The sequence below is a fragment of the Tursiops truncatus genome, chromosome 19 (genome assembly GCF_011762595.2).
Source record: "Tursiops truncatus isolate mTurTru1 chromosome 19, mTurTru1.mat.Y, whole genome shotgun sequence".
NCBI lineage: Eukaryota > Metazoa > Chordata > Mammalia > Artiodactyla > Delphinidae > Tursiops > Tursiops truncatus.
This window is the reverse complement of record NC_047052.1, coordinates 15,690,550-15,708,290: the sequence shown is the minus strand read 5'-3', so window position 1 is coordinate 15,708,290 and position 17,741 is coordinate 15,690,550. Positions and strand designations below refer to the sequence as shown.

General features: G+C 46.6%; 1 protein-coding gene across 6 annotated transcripts in view; it reads left to right on the top strand.

Moving 5' to 3' along the window:
- Window positions 1–17,741, top strand: part of ZFHX3 (zinc finger homeobox 3) — a 255,989-nt gene that overhangs the window by 63,624 nt on the left and 174,624 nt on the right. Inside the window, exon 1 of one of the 6 annotated variants that reach the window (XM_033844146.2) lies at window positions 4,623–5,011. The exons of the other annotated variants lie outside the window; for them this stretch is intronic. The gene's annotated coding sequence lies outside the window, so the exon portion shown is untranslated. Of the gene's footprint in view, window positions 1–4,622; window positions 5,012–17,741 lie in introns of those variants that run through there. 6 annotated transcript variants of the gene reach the window in all.

Below are 17,741 nucleotides of genomic sequence, written 5' to 3'. Positions count from 1 at the left end.
CTGTAGTTAAGGGTTAGGTAGTGGTAAGTGACAGTCATCCAGACACTTTCAGGACAAGGTCTTGGTAGCAGCAGTGGGGGTGATGGTGGTTTGTGTGTGTGTTGACTTTCTATGTCGTTTTTCTCCTGTAACTGCTATATTTTGTTTTGCTTTAAATGAGAAAGATGTATATGTGTGTACGCGTATGTATGTGTGTGTATATATTATATATATGTGTGTATGTATATATGTATTCATATATAAAATGAGTATAAATGAAGCTGGGAGGGAGGTGAGCTTGCACACCATATCCAGCAACTTAACCCCTTTGGCCCAATTTTAGTGCAGGCTTTCGTAGGGGTCTTTATAGACCAAACAACACAGGTGCTGTTCAACCTGAGTGACCTTGACCTCTAGTGAGAAGCCAGCTACTACATCTGGGAGTCAGTTTTAGAAGTTGGTGAGCTTCATGGAGTCGCTGGGGAGTGGGGGAGGAAGAGGTGGTAATAGCTGGACCAGAGGGAGGGCGAATTGCTCTGGCAGCTGTCACCTTCCTGCCCTTCTCGCCAGGCTGCAGCCTCTGGCTTCCTTATCCCTCATGGTTACCCAAGAGGATCCAGGAATGGAAGTTTATCAGATGGGGAGGAGGCCAGTAGGTACGTGATGAAGGCAAGGGCTGTGGACTGAGCTTGGAGAAGTGTAGGTAGGTATAGACAAGAGGGTTGCAGGTGTATGGGATTCCCGGTCATGAGATTCAAGTCCCAAGCAGAAAAGAGCCCATATAAGAGAGGGTCAGGAAGCCAGACCATAGAGTCTGGGCAGCAAGATGTAAGGCTGTAGACTCTGTCTGGTGAGGCCCAGGGTAGTAATAGCAAGACATGACTGTGGTATCCAGCCACAGGCTTGATGAGCAGGGCTGAGCCCACAGGTGGCAGTGAGTAGCTAGGCCTGTGCAGGTGAGAGGATGGCCCCAGTGAGTAATGGTGGGAAGTTGGTGGGGGTGGCCCTCTTGACGTAGTTGAAGAGTCTACCCAGGGCCATAGCTTAAGCAAGCTTTCCCTCCTGACCCCACCCTACCAGGTCACCCTCTCTCCAATTGGGATGTCAAGGGATCCCCATCACTGTCTTGTATTCTGGGCCACCCACTTCTGTCCTCAATCTCTCTTTGCCCAGACTACCTTGGTTGCACAAGTTGGAAAGTTTTATTTTAAGCATAATGTTCTTCCTAAAGTGTCAGTTAGATCAGTTAGGCTTAGAGGGTGGGCAGTGGTTAAGTTGACCAAAGTTGATTACTTTCCATTATGATAGGGACTGTAGCTCAAAGGGCTCCACTGTGACAGAGGCAGAGGGTAGACCAGATGGCCCTTACCTACAGAATAAGCAACATTCGTGACGGGGATGAAACCCCCAGTTTTAGTTTTATGTAGATTTGTGCACTTTGGGTTATAAGGCAGTAATACTGTGGCCCAAATCACCCTTTGCATTACCCCACTGGTCTTAACTCGAGCTCTGCGTTGATACTAGCTCTTCTAAGTTCGACCTCATTCACGAGGAGCTCCTAGATGTTGACAGCTTTCTTACTTTGCTCTTTTCACAAACAGCTTTTTGAGCCATGCGGTCAGACTTCCGGGCAGTGATATTGTCTACGTGGTGGAGAATGTTTTAGAGGGAGTCACATTCTGTGTAAAATTTTAAGACTTAATGCCTTGCATCAAGGTTCTTGGCTGTGTGGAGCGACCCAGTATTTGGGGTTATTTATAACTCTGCTTTTTAGATGTGAGCAGAGCAGTGAAATATCTTTTTTTGGGTGTTTGGTGTACTCAGATTTTCTTCTCATTTAGAAGATGAAATGTGATCTCTGAAGGGTTTGGAAAGACGATTCTTTTTCAGGAAGTGGTGTCTTCATAGAGAAAAGAACACTGGAGTAGAAACTGCAGAATGGATCCTGGTTCCTGATTTGCTACTAAGCAGCTGGTGACCTTGGGAAAGAATGACTCATAGTAGTTGCTCTAATGTTTTAGAATCTTTTTAAGCCTGTAAAATCTGAATTATGGTTCCTAGTCTGTCTACTTAACAAGACAAGATTGTTGGTGGTCAAATGAGAAATGAATATAAGAGTGTTTGAAAATGTATAAACCACCATATAAATCAAAGAAGCATTGTTACTTGTTCCTGGGGAAGTTGGTGCTGGGTGTGACTATTTTCTTGGTCAAATGCTAATGCTACTATGAAAAAGTTCTTTGCGAAGAGTACTTCCCAGGAAGCTGTAGCATGGTGATGGATGTGTGTGGGCCCACATATGGCAAGAAGCCCACTTATCATTGGGTCATCCTCCTTGAAGATGAGCACAAGAGAGCCAGCCCAGTGGGAACCAGCTCAGTTCAGACTTTACAAAGCAATTAAGGTGACTTACGTAAAACATTCATACTGAGATGAAAGACAATGAGCTCAGAAACAATGGTTGTAAACATTGCCAGGGAGTAAATTCACTGGAAGTGTTTAAAATTACTTTTTAACCCGCTAAATCAACCAGTTGGAGGCTTTTAACTTATCAGTGGATGTGTTTTTCTCAATCAGAGTTTGACTCCATGCTCTAAATCAAGCTCTTATGTAATCTTAGGCTGTTACACTGGGCTCATTTTTGCCCAGTAATGATAGTGATAGTTGCCACGTATAAGCGTGTCAGGGGCTGCGCCCAGAGCATGATGCATATCATCTCTTCGTGTATTAGTGGCAGGATGGTGCCTCGTACCTTCCAAGGGTAGGAGTAAGGGTGGGGTCAGCAAATGGTGAGTTTTGAACAAGATTCAGAGGCAGCTGGGGCCTATAGTACTTCTTTGGAAGTCCTTTAGCTCCTCTAAAGAAAGAACAATTCCTATTTCCTTGAAAAAAGGCTTAGCTTGCCATGAATGTGTCAACCCGAGGCTGAGACGCTTGGCTCCGGCCAGTGCAGTTCTTTTTTTCAGAAGGTGCTCCTGAACTGGGTAAAGACAGAACTTCCTTTTTTAAAAGAAAAAAAAAAAAGTGTATTATATAAACAAAATAATATGATGAACCCCATCACTTAGACTTGACAACAATTCACTTTTTGTTGGATTTGTTTAATCTTTTTGTTCATTGGCTTTGATTTTAGAGCTAGTGAAAGATATCATGATGCTTCATTATTTTCTTAGGTGATAATAATATTATGTCAACATAACAAAATTAACACATTCTTAACATCGTCAAATCCCAAATTGCTGTTCAAACTTACCTGATTGTCCCCAGAATGGCTTTTTACAGTTGGTTTGTTAGAATGGTCTAACAAATGAGGTCTACCTAGTACATTTAGGTGTTTGGTTCTTAGGTCTCTTAATCTAATTCGGCCCCCTCGCCCCCAACTGTAGCCTCCACATGTGCCCCCCAAACCAGCCCATGGATTTTGAAGGATGTTGGGGAGTAGCTACGTGTGGTAGAAAGGGACACTGTCAGTGTGGTGTGAAGATACCCAGGTCCTATTTCTAGCTCTGCCACTGACCAGCTATCTGACCTTGGATAAACCACCAGCACTCTCTGGGGTCATTATTCTTGTCCATCAAAAGAGGCAGTGAGGGGCTTCCCTGGTGGCGCAGTGGTTGAGAGTCCGCCTGCCGATGCAGGGGACACGGGTTCGTGCCCCGGTCCGGGAAGATCCCACGTGCCGCGGAGCGGCTGGGCCCGTGAGCCATGGCCGCTGAGCCTGCGCGTCCGGAGCCTGTGCTCCGCAGAGGGAGAGGCCATGGCAGTGAGAGGCCTGCGTACCGGGATGGGGGGGGGAGGCAGAAAAGAAAGAGGCAGTGAGACTGAATGACCTGAAGCCGAAGCCTCCTTATTATGACCTCGAAGGTTCTGCTTGCTACCTAGTCCTTATCCCAATTTTTGTAATTGAGAAATTGTTGATGCTAAATAATCCTGAGCGATGGGCTTGTTGTTCTTTTTCTCTTGGACATTGTGAATAGTGTACCTTAAACAAGGCTATTATGTTTTCCTTCTGGACTTCCAGAAAGCTTAGAGCCACATTTATGGCTCAATGTGTTGGCTATTATTGTATGCATTTTAAGCTTCATTTTTGGCTCAAAGTTTCCTCCACTGTTGTTGTTTGTTTCTTCTCTTGACCTGGCCTCAATTTATGCTATCATGTTGTATTGTATATTCTTGTAAGCAGTGTGAATAAATGTGTGCTGGGTATTCTCATGTGACTCTGACCTCTCTGCCAGCTCGTTCACCCAGGGTCCCTGTCTTATGTAGTCTCTGCTTTGTAGAGCCACGGCTTAGGTGCTCAATAAAAACCTACTGATAGATTTTGATTTGACATATTGTCCTCACTTACGCATTTCCATTTTTTCCCCCCATTTTAGTGGTGGACAGTTGTTTGGAACAGTATTAATTTTGTGAGTGTGGCCTGGTCCTTCTCTGATTCACATTTTATACGGCAGAATGGCCAAAGGAGGAGGTCTGGTGAGCCGCCTGGCTGATGATTGTTTTGTTTTTGTTTGTCGGTAGAACTTGTCTTTTTGAGTAGCCCCTTGCTATTTTTTTCCCTTGGTGAGTGAAGCAGTATTTGCTGGGCAGACAGTTGGGGGGAGGGGGTGTTAACTGCTAAAACAGTTGCCATTCTACGCATTCTGAAGAGTTCACCTCTGGTTCCAGCCTTGGACGCAAGGATCGCTGTTGTTGAGATGTGTAGGGTGACAGAGGTGGATGTATCAGTCAGTCGTCTGCTCTACCTGGAGAAAAGCAGGCTAGGCAATCAGATGTGCTTCATCCTAAGACTCACGCGTGAGTGGGCGAGTTCTCTCGCTGGCTCTCACGCAGCCTGCCTTTGCTGTCAGGGAGGCTGTGCTAACCCTCAGTAAGTCGTTGGTCCCAACTGGCTCTCTCCCTTACCTCCCAGGACCTCTGCTTCCTTGATTGTCCAGGAGAGAGAAGGATGTTCCTCCAGCAGCATTAGGGGAGGATCTGAGTCTGTGCTTGTTGAGCCCCTGGCACACAGTAGGCGCTCAATAAATACATGGTAAGTGCCTTCAGGAGCATCTCTACGAGTGGTTGGGAGACATATTTACAACGATTGCCAGTGGCCTCCTCTTTCCTTGTTTGTGACACTTGGAGCCGTTAAGCATTGGTTTTGAGGGGCTGTGGGGCGTGGTTTTGAGGGCTCCTCTTCTGGGTCCCTGGATGACTTCTCTCTCATCCGCAGAGAACTGCGGTGCCCTTGTTGGTTGAAGGAGTCCTGCCGGCGTTCCTCTCCCAGCCAGACACCCTCTCGGGCCAGTAGCGCGGCCTTCGTGCTTTCATTCCCACGTGGAGGAGGGCGCTTCCGAGCCCCTGCTCTGTGCAGACCTAGTCCAGAGGAAGGCAAGACCCCTGGGGGCTCCTGGGTGTGGCGAGGAAGTTGAGGCTCATGGCTTGCAAGTTTTCTTCTAATGGAATTTCCCATCACTTACTGCCCTGCTGATTTCTGATCAATGAAAATGAAATTGCATCACCTCCTCAGAGGCTCCACGTATGCCTGCTGCTTCCAGCTGTGTCAGTTCCGGTAAAATAATCTCATCAGGCGTGCGAGAGGGTAATAGGAAATAAAAATAAAAACCCACAATTAGCAAGAGGCCTTGCAGCTGAGTAACACTTTCCATCCCGGAGGCAGAAGGGCTGGCGAGTGAATGTTTAGGAAAGATTCCCTTTAAAAAAAAAAAAAGAAAAGGAAAATGCCCGGTCTTTTTCTTCTCCCTTCTTTTTCCCTCCTTGCCCTGAACTCTCTCCCCGACCCTTTGGGTGGGGATGGTTTAAAACTGTGCGCAGGTTTTCCCTGCCCTTTGTGTGAGGTCAGTAGAATTGCTCTGTGATGGGCACACATGAAGGTGGCTTTTGCTTTTCTCTCTCCCCACCCACCCCACCCAAGACAGACACCAAAGGAAATACAGAAATTTCAGCTTCTTCCACTGACGTGTGATAGGAAACCACATGGTTGCGGGGGGACAACTCGAAGCCGAGTTAAAGTTGGTAAACAGGCTTCTCAGAGCTGGTTCATTTTAATTCCTAGACTTTAGGCTTCAATTATCAGCCCATTAAGAACCAGACCCCCCCCCCCCCCGCCCCTGCGTTATTCCCTGGAACTTTCAGGACCGTATCGTGAACACGAGGCTCTGTCGGAGGGTGATGTTTGGTTATGTGGAAGCTGGAGTGTGGGGACAGGCCCGCTCCAGCACCTCCGGGTAGGGCTGGGGGAGGGTGAACGCTGCCTCTGAAACATTCGGCTACTTCTCTGTGTGTGTGTGTGTGTGTGTGTGCGCGTGTGCGCGCGCGTGCGCGCGCAGAGCCTCTCAGGTCACTGGCTCCAGCCTAAAGAGGAACTGAGGCCAGAGACACCAGGGTGGGGGATGCTGAGGGCGGGTGAGGATGAGGGAACCTGTTGGATCACCTGAGAGGAGCCAGTAGAAGTGAAATCGCACCATGTCTTGTCAACTTGACAATGTCCAAGAAGAAGAAATGCTTAGGTGAAGGCCGGTTCAGTGGTTCTGGCATTTTTTCATAAGTTATTTGGGGGACAGCATACCTTCATCCTGAGCCATCAGGAAATGGTCCATCTCAAACATGGACCACTGACTCCCACGCAGGTTGAAGGTGAGACCCTTGAGAGCGATGAGCACGGCTGGGGGTCGTGGTAGGGGTGGACCCAGGTGTGAGCACTGTGGTGTCCCCAGCACCATAGGGGCTCAGGGTAGTGGCACAACTCGCCAAACCATGCGTTGCAGTAGTTGAGCCATGTTTCTAAATGCAGCGGACATCCGAGGTCCTCACTGGCCACATCTGATTAATAGAAGGACAGATTCTGGCCTTAGAGCAGGGAGGCTCTGGAACGGGGGGAGTGGTAACCTGGTTAACTGTGTTGATACCGTGAATCCAGGAGCGCGTGAAGTTCTGTGTCTCTCCCTGCTAGCACCCTGCCCTGGATGGCCGCTGCCGTCCAGGTTCTTACTTTGCGTGTCTGAACTCTAATGAGAGCAAGCTAGTGGGAGTCTGTATAGGAGGGATGCTGTGCGTATTGTAGGCACTCAGTGAACATCTGTTGTGTGAACGGATAAAAATCGTTAGAGCAGCCAGTGAGGTTTTGGCCAAGCATGATTCACAGGAATTTCAAGCTAAGAGCAATGGGGCCGGAACCCTAGTAGCCTCTTGATTATTGTGCCGAAGAAATTGGCCCCGTTAGCCGACCAGGTTGGATTCCCCCAATCTCAGCGTGGCTTAACGCTGCGATCTTTCGGAGCTGCAGAAACAGTTTCCGCCAGCTTGCTCTCGTTCTGGCGCTGTCCAGGATTAGGGCTGCGGCCTGGAAGTTTTGGTGGGAAGAGCCGAACTGTAGGGGTGAGAGGGGAGAGGGTGCCACTTCAGAAGGAAGCTGAAGTTCTCGATGTTCGCGTGCATTTTTCATTTTGTGTGAAAATGATGTTTGTGTGTTTGCACTGATAGGTTTCTCTTCTCTGATCTTAGACACTTAGCACAGGGTCTTGATCTACATTGATCACTTTTTATGACTTGAACTGACAGTTCCCCCCGCCCCAGGGATCAGACCTAACCAGGGTGTTCAGGAAGCCATTAAGGAAAAATATGTAACCACACTCATTCCCAAACTCAGTTGTTCGGTCTTAGCAGTGCTTGGATAAGAGACTTTCAAGCGTAATTAATTCAAGTCCTATTGAATGTGGCCTTGGTGGTTCTTCACAGCAGCTGTTGACCCCAAAGCAGCATTTGGAGCAGCAAGAGGAGAAAGCCCACCTGGGCCATTTGTGCTGAGTCTGTGAGGGTGTCTTTGTTACCCTCAGTCACTTGGGTCTTCGGGTGGCTTCTGGAGGGTTGAGGAAGTGCAAGCGCTTGGATCCTTGCACTTGAAGAAGAAATTTTCCTTTGTTGTTTTGCCTCATTCCCAGGGCCACTCTTTGAAGTGGCCAGTGGTAAATATGTCTCAACCTGTTTTTCTTGATTAAAAGTAACGGTGCAAAGGATTGGCTTCCTAGTTGCCAGGCGGGATGGAGAAGGGACTGTGAAGAGTAGGACACGTAATTAAGTTTCACTCCCGGCACACCTGCAACCCGCACACCCACCCACCCAACACCTAGTTGGCTTTTTAAGCTTTGGAATTTGGAAGTCCTTCAAACACACTCGGAGGGCGAACAGGATCTGTACCCTCTTTAGTCCGTCTTGAAGTCCTCCACGGTCACCATGACTGCTGTTCCACTTTGCCATGAGGAAGGGAACTGAAATGTAAAATGAGTCCTTAGGCCTCTGGGATTTAAGGACTACCCAATAGGAAGTGTGCTTCTCAGACCTTCAGTTGAGTACAATGAAGCTGTTGAGGAGGAAATTCTGCGATGGGATTGCCATCTACAGTGTACTGTCCAACTAGGGAGCTAGGGAGGTGCTGGCTGCACAGCACCTAGAAGGTGTCAGCCAGGGCGCCCCCTTCCTGGGGCCTGGGGAAGACCCCGCGCGCTGGCTCTCCATCCCCCTTGGTGCACTTGCCAACGGCTGGGCTGCACAGCCTCCATTCCCGCTTTATTTAGTGGTGCCTGTTGCTCCCTGCTGCTTGAAAAGCTGTTTACGCTAATGAGCCAGGGAAGATCTGAAGACCTCGCTGTGCCTGCACTGGTGAGAGGCCGTGTGTGTGTGTGTGTGTGTGTGTGTGTGTGTGTGTGTGTGTGTGTGTGTGTGTGTGTGTGTGTCTGTGTGTGTGTGTGTCTGTGTGTGTGTGTGTCTGTGTGTCTATGTGTGTGTGTGTGTTGCCCCATTAATTGCCTTCGAAGGGCAACCCTTGTTTGTCTTGTCATGGTGCCAACTCCGGAGCCTTGTGCCAGAGTGCGCCGCTGATGGCGAGCCCGCCATGTGGCGTTCTTCCGGCCGGGAGGAGAACACACTCCTTTCTCAGAGAGTCATTTTGGAGATGCGCGCTGAGGGAGACTGTCCTTCCCCAAGGCCACCTCTCCCCTCACCCTTCCCAGGCTTCCCGATCATCCCTGAACGACAGGTGGCACAGTTCGCGGAGAGCAGGAGTTCCTCTATCCGGGAAGGTCGGATGGGGTTTCCCAGGTGCTGCCACAGGACCAGAGAAGAGCAGCTAACAGGGTATTCATTTGTTCTCGCCTAGATCAGACCTATACAAAAGAAAGCTTAAGGCCCGTGGCTGCTTCTCCCCGCATCCTGGAAATAGCGAGTGCAAAGAAAGAATCTGCTCTGCTGAGTTTCTCTTGGGTCTGTGCAGCTTGAACCCCCGCAGTTTCTCCTGCTATTCAAATTAAACGTTCTGCTGACCAAGAACTACTTCATGAGAACCTCTTACCGTAGTGAGCCTAGCGCTGATAGCTCTTTCTGTGAGGCAGAAACCTTGTCCATACCTGATTCCCCTCACTCTCCCCTTGAAACCCAGAATCATATTTAGGGACTTGCTTGGCTTCTTGGATTTCTGTTTCGTTGACTATTTAAGGTGGCTGGAATGAGGGCCGCCTCTGTAGACTTCAGAGCTTTCGGATATTTGGAACAGGAAATAATAAATCGCAAAATACTGAGATATTCAGGTGTCGTACCTGAGCCTCAGAATTAGGATGAACGGGTCTTCGGTGATCAATTATACGTAACGTTCAGATCAACACGCTCCCACTGATGTTATTTAAGATGTATCCTAGAAAGAGAGAGTGCTCTTTCTAATCACGCTAATCATGTGTTAATTAAGTTAAAACTCCATCAAGTGTTTTATCCATCCTACATGCTTAGCGCTGGGCTAGGAGATGAACAGAATTATAAGCAGATGTTTGCCTTCAAGCAGCTTATCGTCCATTTGTAGAGATAGAAGTAACCAAGCTGGAGCGAGGAGGGAGTGTTTTAGTGTCAGTGTGGTGGTGATTACTGTCGGAGCTCAGAGAGGAGAGAGTTCTGTGGGTTTGAGTGACAGGAGGGGAGTCTATTGCCTCCGTGGAACTGGAGCTTGTGCTTCTTAAAGGACGTGCAAGGTTTGGATAAATGTTGAGGAAGAGAGAGAACGTCCACGGGGCCTGGGGCTGCAGAAACAGAGGCAAGAATGTGATGATGGGGAGGAGACGGTGCTGTCGGGCAAGTGAGAGAGCTGATTGATTAATAGTGTGGTGGTCGATTTTAGAGCGTTTTAAGACCAGTCTGGAGAGCATCGGTTTGAATATGCGCATCAGCTGTCTCTTGCATGGGACAGGCACTGGGCGAATATGACAGCGGGAAGGCTAGAGTGATCTTCCCTTTCTGTTTTCTGGAATCAGAGATGGTACCGAGAGTTCCCCCTGGGGAGCCCAGGGCGTTCAGTGAGGGGCAGTTCCACTTGGACATGTCGAGCCACGCTGAGTGTGGAGTGATGGAAGGCTAGCCGCTTGCAGACATCTTGTGGTCTGCTGAAAGTATGAGATGCATATGCAAGCGATAAGTCAGGAATGGAAATTTTTGTTTTGGGAGTCAACTCATAATTTCAGTAATTGAAACCACAGAAGTAGTTAAGGTAGTTGAGGTACAGAGATAAGAGCAGAGAGCCAGGGGGGAAGAAAGGATGATGGTGGTTCAATACTATAGAACAGAGAGGAGAGACTTCTGTGGGTTAATGTAATAGGGAATTTTATCGAATAACTGGAAAAGTGCGTCCATGGAGGGCTGAAGGGATGGGAAGAGGGGCAGGCAGGGTAGAGGTTGGAGAGGTAGGAGGAGAGCCAGAAAACCGTGCCAGAGAAGTGAAGGGGGGAGAAGGTTTCAAGGGGACAGTCAGCAGTTTTGAATGGAGGGGAGATTGAAGAGTATGAGAGGAAAAGCGGAGCAACTATTGGTTACCCCAAGAAGGGCATTGGTGGCCTCGGAGAGAGGGCCGAATCTTGGAGGCATGGGGCCTTCTGACCCCCCGAAGCAGTGTCCAGCGCCCCCTCCAGAGAGCCTGAGCCTGTATTCTGGGGTGGGGCCCGGTGTCTGTGTGTATCTTCGCTCAGCTCTGTGGTCGGGTGCGCTGCACAGCGAAGCTTGAGAACTGTTGATGTGAGGCGGTCTAGCTCCCGCTACGCGCACAGAGCTGGCTTTAGAAGATTAGAGTCAGGGAAGTGAAGCCGTGGGCACAGTCCACTCGCTTAAAGGAGTTGAGATCCAAGGGAAGGACGGAGCAGCACTGTGTGCCTGGCGGTGTGAGTGGGCAGGCTTCCATTCAGGAGCTCACACGGGAGTGGAATACGGTGGCCAGTCGAGTGGGAGGGTTGGCCAGTAAAACCCTATGAAGCCCTCTTATTAACCATCATGGAAAGGGCAACACACCCCTGCCGCAGAAGTAACAGGCAATTAACGAAAGAGATAGAAATTGCCAATGAGTATCCGCAGATGGGTTCTCTCTCACTAGCAAAAAATGTATGTTAAAATGAGATGCCGTTTCTTGCCTGCCAAATATACTTTTTTTTTTTTAAACAAAATAATACCCACTATTGATGAGGGTGCAGGAAAATTGAGGCTCGTGTGCCAATGGGCATGAGCTGGAAAGGCTTTCCTAGAGGCCATTTGGCCTGTGCCGGGGAGCCCGAAATATTCCTAGCTTTTGAGCGCAGTTACACTTCCAGAAATACATCCTAAGGAAATAGAGATGGAATGTTATGGGTGAAAGCCTAGGTTTTAAAGTAGGAAGGAAGGCTTACCTGCTTTCAAAGGCTGACTTAGCTAGTATGTGACTTGTATAAGGTATTTAACCCTCTAACCCTCAATTTCCTCATCTGTAAAGTGGGCTGTTGAACGATCAAATGAAATGATGTCTATTTAAAAAGTGCTTAGAACCATGCCTGGCCCTACTAAGAGGGTAGTGATAGAGCTGCTACTTATTTTTATTATTGTGTTATTATAGATGCACAAAGATTTATGAGAGTTTATTGCAGCGTTAACAGCAGAATATTAGGGATTACCTACATGTCCAGTCATAGAGCTTAGTGAAATGATGCTATGTCCACAGGATGCAGTGTGTATGCACCCATTAATTCTAACTTACGAAGAATGTTTCATGACATGGGAACAGTTTAATGCCTAAATTAAGTTCAAGGGGCAGTCCACTTAAGGAGCAGTGTGATCTGAGGTTGGTAAAGATGTGTTAACTATCGATACATAGAAGAAAAAAACCTAAAAATTTTCTACCTCCCAGTGGCTCTCTGGCTGGTGGGATTATAGGTGATTTTTATTTCAGCTATTGAGCTTTTCTGCACATACCCCCCAATTTTTAAAATACCGAGTTCATACTCCTTTAGTAAGAAGAAATTTTTTAAAATAAGTCTAACATCATGAGATGCCAGAATGAAGCTGTAACGGGCCAGATGGTACATTTTACATCATTTCCTAGCTTTTGCTCCACAGCCCAGTAGGAAAAACAGAGAGATCAGAAATGGGATCTTTTAAGAGGGATTTTTAGGAAATCAGAGATGAAAAGTTTTGGGTGCTGGCAAAAGAAGGCACTGAAGTAGTACACTCAGTGGGGGAAGGTATCCAGTTCAGCGGGGAAAGCACTGAGGGATGGGCGAGGTTGGAGGGGCTGAGGTACGCACCTGTCAGGTAGGAGGGGCAGTTGAAGGAGGGGCTGCTTCACATCTGGGAGGGGGGTGGGGATGCATGTGTTATGGTGCATAAATCCAGGTCAGGAGAGAACCATTCAGGCCAGAGATGGACAAAGGATGCTGGCCTGTAGTCCTCTGGATATGGTGGAGAGGTCTCAGAGTAGACACTGAAGTAAGTACCTAAGTGTTGGGATAGCTGGTTAAACTGCCCCAAATCCTTTTTTTTTTTTTTAAGAAAAATGTAGAGAATTAAGTAATAGCTGAGTCATTTCACTTTTTATTACTGTATTCATGGGTTTGGTTGTTTTTGAACTGTGAGTGTGTCCATGTGTATAGTAACAAATTCTCTTCCCCTAAATACCAGCTCATCTCTCCCAACACCCACAGCCTGGGCTCCTAGACCTGGCTCTGCTTTATGATCTCACGACTCCCTCCTCTTCCCCTCCACGAGTCCACTGGAGCCAGAATAATCACGGTAGTTGTGGATTCCCTGCAGAATGGACTGAGCTAGCAGTTTTCACTTCCAGGCTGATTTATGTTCACGCTGGAAAGAGCACAGATGCACTTATTAGCAAACACGAAGCCCAGGGCCTGGACAATTCTCTGGGCCTTCCGGGCAATGGTCCTCCTGCAACACAAGAGACCTGTTCCAGCATGTGTGTGTTTTCTGACCTCGCCATAGTAACAGAATAATTCTTAAGGCTACTGGGAAATTGCTACCAAGAGGGTGGAATCTCACCTATTTACGGTTTAACACTTACTAACTTATACGCAGCAGCAATATACAAATACAGTTATTGTATAAAGCACAGAATGGAATTGGATGTGCTTCTTCAGTGGCTTCCAAGCTAAACAGATGAGGGTATTATTTCTTTGCCCCTTGAATGAGGTTTCTACTTATCTCAGAATCTAGGTTGCCCTTGGCTTTTTTTTTTTTTTTTGAGGCCAAGGGGATAGTTTATTCATTGTTGTGTATTTCGCTAATGTGTTTTAGTCTAGGTTAAGCAAAGCCCACCCTCTGTAGGTTGCTGGGGTTCTTTTCTGTGGTGGCTGCCCCTGCCATTATATTTAGAATTGCTTTTCACCAAGTTAGGGAAATCTGTCCTGAATCAGGGTCATGGGTGTCTTAGGAAATATCTTACCAGCGTGTGTTACTTGAAATTCCGCCTGGCTTAGAATGGCCGTTTGTCTCCTCCAACCAGTGGGCTCTATCCAGGACCTCTCGGCTGAAGGAAGGGAAGACCAGTTTTCTCTGTCTGTCTGTCTGTCTGCACCTCCCCGTCCAGCCTTGCAGCCTCCCTCCTTTCATGAAGCTGTGCCAGGAATGGATTTCAGCTGAAGACAAGGGTAGGGAATCAGGCTGGGTTGGCTGTTCATAAGTATTTTGGGAGGTTCAACATGTAGTATTCCTGCACTGGACAATTTCTTTTTTCTTTTTCTTTTGATATAATTTCAGATGTACAAGAAAGTTATAATAATAGGACAAAGAATTCTAACATACCTTTCCTCCAGACCCCCCCCCACCCAAGTTAGCATTTTCTAAGTTCTATTTGTATGTTTGTACTCACGCAGGTCTGTACAGACACACACTCTCACACTTTTTTTTCTAAGCAGTTTGAAAATCAAGACATCATGCCCCTTCACCTCTAAATGTATCAGTGTCTATGTCTTAAAAACAAAGATATTCTCTTATATAACCATACTGCAGTTATCAAAATTAGGAAATGAACATTCATCTACTACTACTGCCCAATCTACAGATCTTTATCAGATTTTGCAAGTTGTCCCAATTGTACCCTTTATAGGGAAAGAGAACCCAGATTCTTTGTTATGTTCATTGGTCATGTCTCTTTAGTCCCCTTTAATCTGTCTTTCTGCCTCCTGACTGACATTTCTGAAGAGCCTAGGACATGTTTTTTGAATAGATCTATTTTTATTTATCTATTTATTTATGGCTGCGTTGGGTCTTTGGTGCTGCGCGCGGGCTTTCTCTAGTTGTGGCGAGCGGGGGCTGCTCTTCGTGCTTCTCATTGCATTGATTCCCTTGTTGCAGAGCACGGGCTCTAGGCGCGCGGGCTTCAGCAGTTGTGGCACGCGGGCTCAGTAGGAGCCTAGGACATTTTGTAGACTGTCCCCAGCTTGGATTTGCCTGATGCCCCCTCCATGATTAGACTCAGGTTTTGCATTTCTGGCAGGCATGCCAGGGAAGGGGTGTTGTGTTCTTCTCAGTGTATCCTCTCAGGAGACACAGGATGGCTATTTGTCTCATTCCTGGTGATCCTAGCTTTGATCACATGGTGAAGGAAGGTGATGTCTGCCAGGTTTCTCCACTGTAAAATCACTGTTTTTTCTTCTGTAGTTAATAAGTGTCTTGTGGGGAGATACTTTGAGACTGTGTAAATATTCTGTAACTACTCAAACTTTCACCCACCAGTTTTAGTATCCACCGATTCTTTCCTGAATGGGCTATTATGATGATGGTTACCAAATGGTGTTTTTCTAAATCCGTAATTCCCTCTGCATTTGTTAGTTGGATTTCCACCCTAAGCAAGAACTCTACCTTCTCCCACTTTTTTTTTTAATTTATAAAAGTATGGAATCATGGATTCTTATGTTATATATTGGGTTATAGTTCTTTACCCTCATGTAACTTTCTTGCTCAAATTGTCCCAGGTTCAGGCAGTGAGAGCCCTGCAACCTGCTCCTGGGTCCTTCGGTCCCACTCTCTTCATTCCTAGAGCACTTTCTTATGTTCTGGCTTAGAAAGATGCTCCACGCTCATCCTGCACTCTCCCTGCCCCAGCCCAAGAACCAGCCAGTTCTACAAGGAGACCTGGTTCTATTTAGAGGAGAATGGTTACACCACACACTTCTTCAGCTAAGAGGAAAAGAAAGAATGTGTATAGGAATCATCTTTTTTTTTCCCCTCTCAAAGTGTTATCATTTCTCCTAATGCCTTAATTTTCCCCATGGTTTTTTTAAGCATCTATTACATCTTGGATGTGGACAGTACAGAGATGAATGAGACGTGGAACCTACTCTCAAGTTGCTTTCAGCCTAGTGGCAGAAACAGACCAGTCAACATATAATTACAGCAGTGCGATAACCCCAGAGTTGCAGTGTGTCCCCATATGCAGAACACTGTGGGATCACAGAGGAGGAGGTTAAAGCTGATAAAGCTGCCTGAGCAACCCGATGGAGCACTTGGAATGAATAGAATCTTCACATTTCAAAGGACCCAGGAGGCTGCCTGATGGAACCTCGGGCCATGGCAAAATGTCTTTTTTCTCCATTCATGAAACCAGAGTCAACATTCCATTGGGAGCTTTGATAATCTAGAGAAAGATTTTCATTTATATTGAGTTGAACTCTTAATTTTTAATAAATTCCCCCTCATTACTCCTAGTTAAACCCTGAAGCTAAGTAGGAGACTCGGAACTAATCCTCCGCGTACGTGGCGGGCGGGCCTTCGCATGGCTTGGGATAGTTGTCTTGCCCTGCAGTGGGGACCTCGCTTTTCTTTGCTCTTGAGCTGATCGTGGTCAAGCCACGATTCACGTGGTCAAGACACGATTCAGTTGTCAGTACCCCTCTTACCGAGATTTCCCCATGTGGCTCATAACATTCTTCATGCAGGCAGAGAAAATGATGGGGCTGTGATCCTGCTGAGTTGGAACAGGTAGAGGTACCCCCTGTAGCCCAGAGGCCACATTTATGTCTTTGGTCACCATGTCAGCTTTGGGCTGCCACTGAATTTGTAGTGAAGTAACACCTCCAGGGTTTCTTTGCATGAACTACTGTTAATCCAGGTCTCTTCCGTTCTCTGTTGGTTTTACTGCTTGCCTGAACTGAAATACAAGGCTTCCTACTTATCCTTTCAGAATTTCATCTTGTTCCTTTCAGCCTGTTGTTCCAACTTATCGAGATTTTTTTTTTAAGTCCTGATTCCACTAATTAGCATATTGGTTAGTCCTCTCGACTTTATTTACTTTGCAAATTGGTGTATGTGCTTGGTCTCCTCTGCCCCTCAGGTTGTTGATTTAAGCGAAGGGAACCAGGGATAAGGCAGGAATTAAGGCGTGTCCCCAGGCACATTGACCTTTGAGTGGGTACTGTATATGCCCCACCCCCCCACGCTGCGTGGCATGCAGCATCTTACCCTACCCAGGGATCGAACCTCGTGCCCCCTGTAGTGGGAGCGCAGAGTCTTAACTGGACTGCCAGGGAATTCCCTGAGTGGGTACTTTAGGTAACGGCATCCTCCAGCTTTAAAATCAGGCAGACTTTATAAGACATTTTGCTACCCTAGATACAAAGAAATGATAAACTTTGGGATATGTTATTAAAATCAAAAAGTACCCTCTACTGCATTTCTCAGATCATTGAATCTAACTGAAGCTGCTTTTCAGTTTATTTTATGTGAATTTTCTTACTGAACCTACAGCTAATTGCTAATTCCTCAGGACTTTTTTCTCCCCAGATGCTATTCAGCAACTGTCAACTCTGTTCTCAAACTGTGAGGAACTTGCAGTATATAATCTATAACATATCCTTTTAAATTTAATATATATATTTATATTTACTTTATCCAAAATGATGATACACGTCACTCCTTCCCCTTCTCTTGTTTTATATTTACTTCTGAGTGCTTTTTCACATTTAACATTGTATTTATTTGTTTGCAGTCTTTGCCCCACAAGAATGTAAGCTGAGACCTGTCTATTGTTGATTCTCTAGCATCAGGCACATAATAGATGTGCAGTAAATGTTCAGTTAATGTATGAATGAATGAATACATTTCTAGATTTATAGTTTCTGGAATCTGCCTTTTTTTTTTTCTTAAAAGAAGTCAGGATAATGGGCCTACCGTACAGTTCTTTGCAACAGCAAAGAACTTTTATCCCCTTCTCTCCTGTATGAAGATATCCAAGTAAGAGAGTCCATTTTGAACTCTCCTCCCCCACCACTCCCAAGCAAAAAAAAAAAAAGGGCGTGTGTATGAACTGGCAGTGTTCCATTACAGAGCAGTCCTGATAGCCCATGATCTTAGAACGGTCCCTGGTACCTAAAGATTGAATGTAAATGTCAGATGTTCTGAAGTTCTCCTTGAGAAATAGACACTACAGAAAAACACAGTAGAGTGGCAAAGAACACAGACTCCACAGCCAGGCT